This window comes from Lathamus discolor, chromosome 15 (assembly GCF_037157495.1).
Source record: "Lathamus discolor isolate bLatDis1 chromosome 15, bLatDis1.hap1, whole genome shotgun sequence".
NCBI classification, from domain to species: domain Eukaryota; kingdom Metazoa; phylum Chordata; class Aves; order Psittaciformes; family Psittacidae; genus Lathamus; species Lathamus discolor.
The window spans coordinates 4,645,955-4,650,976 of record NC_088898.1 but is presented as its reverse complement, the minus strand read 5'-3'; the positions used below and the strand labels follow the sequence as shown (position 1 = coordinate 4,650,976).

Genomic DNA, 5,022 nt, shown 5'->3' with positions numbered 1-5,022 from the left:
AGTCCCCAGCCCTCAGCATTGTTTGGCACCGGTTGGTTGCCACAGAATGAGGACCAGGTGTCACTTTCAGCCCTCTTCCTCATGTGCTTGTGCCTGGGGTTTGACATTCAGTTGCCTCAATCAGATCAGCTCTGTGATACTCCCTGTGGGGTTTGAACAGTGGTGCCTGTTACTGCAGGCCATGAGCCTCCTGCAACACACACCTTGGTCCTTTTATTGTGGTGAAGATGTCCTGTGATGTCTGGAGCTGGAGATGTTGTTCACATACAGTGAGTTCAGCTCACAGAAGAGGAAGAAGATACTATTGAGGGGATGTGCACACTTTAGCTGATGCCAGGTATTCCTTGATTGAACTCTGCTTCCCTCCAAATTCTCTCTTGAAGGCTGAGCTCTAATCAAATGAATTTATCCATTGGCCAGTGAGGAGTAACAGTAAATCTGAAGTCCTGAAAGCTCATGGAAATTTGCCCACCTGAAGCATAAAATTTTTGAATATAAAGGAGAAAATGGATTTGCAAACTGGAAAAACAGGCTGAGCACAACAAAAGGGAGAAAAGAGTCCGGAGGATACTGCAACGCAGCCCCAATACAAGGGGTTGTCTGAGAAAAGCAGTTTCTTCTAATATTACTGGAAAAGCATTTTACTCTGAAACCGAAATCCAGACAGGATGTTACTGATGGTACACATCTTATTTTCACTAAATGATGAACCTTCATGTCCCACAAAATACAAAAGTAGAGAGCTGCATTCTATTATATTCAGCAAAGGTGTTTTTTCCCCCTTTTGTTTAAATACATTCATTATCAAAGGTATAGTGCCCTTGAGAAGCTGAGGCGGTTGCGTGTATTGCTGTGCAAGGAATTGAAGATACTTACTGAAGTTTTTATGAACAATGATGCAGAGATGTGTAGCAAGTCTTTCAAGACCCCCGATCCATCTATTCAGAGCTGACACTTCAGCTGTAAAGAGACATCCTTGTCAAACTACTTACATATTGCATATACAATGAGGTAGCTCTTCATTTCTAGCACAGTGGTTGCAGGAGATAGAATTTAAAGCAGAAGGGCTCTAGACTTCTTATTTCTGCCTCTTGTGGCTCCATGTGCAGAAATCACATTGGCGATAATGAAAGTTCAGCGTTTACATCGAATGCACGGTACGTGAGAGGGAGTGAAAATGTTGTGATGAAAAAGAGCCTGGCTAGACATCCTGTGCTTCAGAAATTGTTAGTGTGCTGTGAGTCGAGGGGGGGGTGAAGGGATGATACTTGTCTCAGATGCAGGTTGCCCCCATGCATCCTTTGTTCTTTGTCCTGCTGTTCAGCAGTGACACGAAGGGAAATACGTTTGTATGTACCATACAGATCTACAATACAAAAGAGGCTATTTCAGTGGCTGCTTTCTGAAAGTCCGTAAGAATAATAAGGTTCAGTTCAGCCTTTAGCTACGTAACCAATGTTTTCATCTTATGATGCCTTTTAACCTTGTAGACCTCCTACTTTTACTATGATTTTATTTTACTAACACTTTTCCTAACTTCTCCCCATCCTTTACACACACTGATTACTGTTCCATAGACTATTTTCATTTTAATGTATGTGACACCCTCACACATAGTTTACAAGCAGGAAGAATTATTTATCTTCTCAAAAAATAACAATGGTTGCTACTAACCAGATTTAGGTCTCTGATGCACAGTCAGGAAAGGGTGGCTCAGGTGTCTTCTATAGTTTATAACCCAGGAACTGAAGTAACTGGAAGTCGATGCCTAAGTTGACAGGAAGCTTTCTTCTATGAGTATGTATTTCAAAGGAAAGCGCAGGCACCAATCATGCTGGGTACTAGAAGAGCTCCATCTTCATGGCAGCTGTTGTCTATGACCATCTCGTCGTCAGCTGTATAAAATGATGTGAAAAACCTGAAAATGGATGTTCACAATTCATTGTTTAAGTTTGCTTGGTTAATATAACTTAAGGTTCACTAGTTAAGTAGTTCCTCCCTACAAGAAAAATCTCTGGGTAACATGAACATCACCTAAACCAACTCATTCCCTGCCAGGAACAGGCAAGATTTCTTAGAACAACAACAATCTAGGCAGCTTTTTTACAAATCAGCATAAAAAAGGGTTTTCTGAAGAAGAGCTCCCAGGTATAGCACAGCTGTTTTAGAGGCAAGCAGGAGTTTAAGATCTCCTTCTGCCTGCATGGGAGCAGTGCTGTTCCCCCAGCACCATTCAGAGCAGCAATAACACTGCACATCAGCTCACTCTTACACAGGCAGCCTCCAACAGCTACTTCAGCAGCTGGAAACCTTTAGAGGTGCTTTATAAATATGCCCACTCTTACAGCAGGTGCCTCGTCCTATTCCACCAGGGAATTTTCCTGCATCTGCTCCACAGAGCAATCCATGTGAGGCTGAAGGTCACAGCTCTGAGGAGTCCTTGCGTTAGGTGACCTCAGCTAGGATGTGGTCCCGGGTAATGTCTAATGGGTTTCACATGACTCAGGTTTTCCTCCTTTGTCCTTCACTCTCCTTCACCAGTATGCATTTTGCTAGTTAGTGGTTATACAGCAACAGCTGCAAAGTACCATTTTTAAGGCAAATTATTATTAATATCCCTTTGCCAAATTGCCGCAAACTATTGAACATCATTCTCCCAAGCAGCCTGGGCTCTGCAACGCTCTAAGGAGAGCAAGCATTTTAATCTTTCCATGCATTCTTATCCTAAAACAGCAGTGTATAAGGACAGAAGCAAGGAGCCGTGCCTGCCTGCTTGCCAACAGAGGCAAGAGCTGCTCCAAGCTCAGCCCAGGCTCCTGCTCACACACCGGGTGCAATTACGCTGCAAAAGTACAGAAGGCAAATTCTGCTGTAGTGAGCAATGCTTCTGCGATGTGGCAGTTCAGTAGGTGGCACAGGGAAGCTAATGCTCCGCTGCGATACTAGAGGGCACTCTGATCCTGGCAGTTTTGGCTTCCAAGAGGGCCGAAATGAAAACTGAAGGGTTTGCTATCTGCGGCCATTAAAGCTCTCCTGGCACTTAGTGCAAAAATTAGTGCTCACCCCTGGGTCTTGAACAAATTAATTGGTGGAATTACATTCTGCTGGTGTAGATCCCCCCCGCACCCTTAGGCTTAAAGTCCAGGATGCTTCTCAGTTGCCAAGCCCTGAGCTGCTGCATCCTGCTCTTGGAGGGGCTCTGCTTCCAGTAAAGGAGCAATTACAATGCTCGGAGGGAAGGGGAGCAAGAACCATTATGACAACTCGGGAACTGTTTTTTAAAGCTATCACTTAACAGTAATGTGTTCATTAATTGCCAGCCAGACCACTGCCTGGCTTCATTTAAATAACCCAATGGCTTCCTTTTATTGCGGCAGCATAAGGATTCATCCTGCCTTTCGGATACGCCAACATCAACTTTTTCTGTGTGCCTGCTGAAGGATACACACCTATCCAAGGGTAGAAGAATTCCTGCAGGTGCTAAAACAAAGCTGTTTTTAACAGAGTCTTTTCAAACATATTCAAAAATAGGAATATGCTGTTCTAATTTAAAACACTCTGATCGATGTGACCTATAGATTAAGAGGTTTCAGCGTCTGTCTCCTTAGATACTCCTCTGACACCCGTCACTGTAATTTATAATTCAGTATTCAACTTAAATTAGTAAGATGTAAACTGAAACAGCAACAGCCTGACAAGTAAACAAGACTTCCCGATTCAAATGTAAAATGTTTACCCTCTATGCAGAATCAAGCTTTCTGCTCTCACAATATCACCACCACATGAAATACACATAGAATGACAGCGAATAAGTGGAGAAGGGATCTTGAGAGGTCACCTAGTCCATCTCCTTCCCCCGGGGTAGGATCAACCCTACCTAAATCGGTCGTGACAGGAGTTGCTCTAACCTGTTCATCCCTGGAGGTTTTTAAGGAGATTCCGCAAGCTCCCATATGGTCTGTCAGCTATTCTTACAGATGGAACATTGCCCCCAAACTCTAACCCAAATTGCTGCTGTTTATCCCATTACTCTGTCCTACTCTGGTGAATGCAGGCAACAGTTTACTACTATCGTAGCATCTTTTACATTTGGGAGATTATTGCTGTGTTTTCATTAGCCTTGAGTAATCGATGGCAGTTCTTTCCTCTTTCCTTCTCGATAGGTTTGCTTCCTAGAATTCTGACCTTTCTTTCATTTTTCTGTATTTTTCTAGCAGAAACCTGACCAAATTTGCTCCTCCCCAACACTCCGTACAGATGGGAGCAGGTACCACGTTCTCTTTACACACAGTGACACCAGCTTTGATTTTCTCACACTAGGGTACCACAGTTGGTTCAGAGTTAATGCCTTCCCTGAGATATTACCCCTTTTGCTTAGAAATGCTTCCTGCACAAGCCATTTTCCAACACACATTTCAGTAGTTCTTGTACATTCTGCTTTGCTCTTGTGCTTTTCGAATGTCAATCTATTCTTTCCAGCCTGTTCCTTCAGTTTATTAAGATTTTTGAGTCTTTCTCCTCTTCTCTGAGAGCACTTGCAGCACCTCTCAGCTCAGTATTGTCAGCAGATGCAATAAGTCTGCTCCATATTCCATTACCCAAGTCACTAATGAAAACATTGAGCAACACCAGACCCTGCACAGACCCCTGCAGCACTGTCCTCAAGCCATCCTTTCAATTCGACAGTAAACAGCTGATAGCTTTTCAGTATGCTATCCCAGCTGGTTTGGTACCTTAGAGCATTTCTCCTCAACCATATTCCCCCATCTTGCTCCTGGGAACGCCATATGAAAGAGTCTCAAAAGTCTTAGTGCAGTCAAGACATATTCACATCTCCAGCTTCTCCCTCTCTGAGACTTGCTGCCCTGTCACAGGAAAATTAGATGGGTTTGACATGATTTATTCTTGACAAAACCACAGCTTGTGGGGCTACTGTATACCTTATGCCTTGCATTTGATCTAGTGAGTAAGGGACAAACTCCCAGCATCCAAGAAGGACTTTATCATGTCCACATCCCACCC

The 5,022-nt window shown here is 43.5% G+C and overlaps 1 long non-coding RNA gene across 1 annotated transcript; it reads right to left on the bottom strand.

The window, feature by feature from the left end:
• Window positions 1-461: 461 nt before the first annotated feature.
• On the bottom strand, window positions 462-2,417 carry LOC136022344 (uncharacterized). Its single transcript, XR_010616139.1, has 3 exons — window positions 2,346-2,417; window positions 1,675-1,918; window positions 462-1,366 (listed from the first exon to the last, which is right to left on the bottom strand). It is a non-coding gene; the product is annotated as an uncharacterized LOC136022344 (long non-coding RNA).
• Between the last annotated feature and the right edge of the window lie 2,605 nt (window positions 2,418-5,022).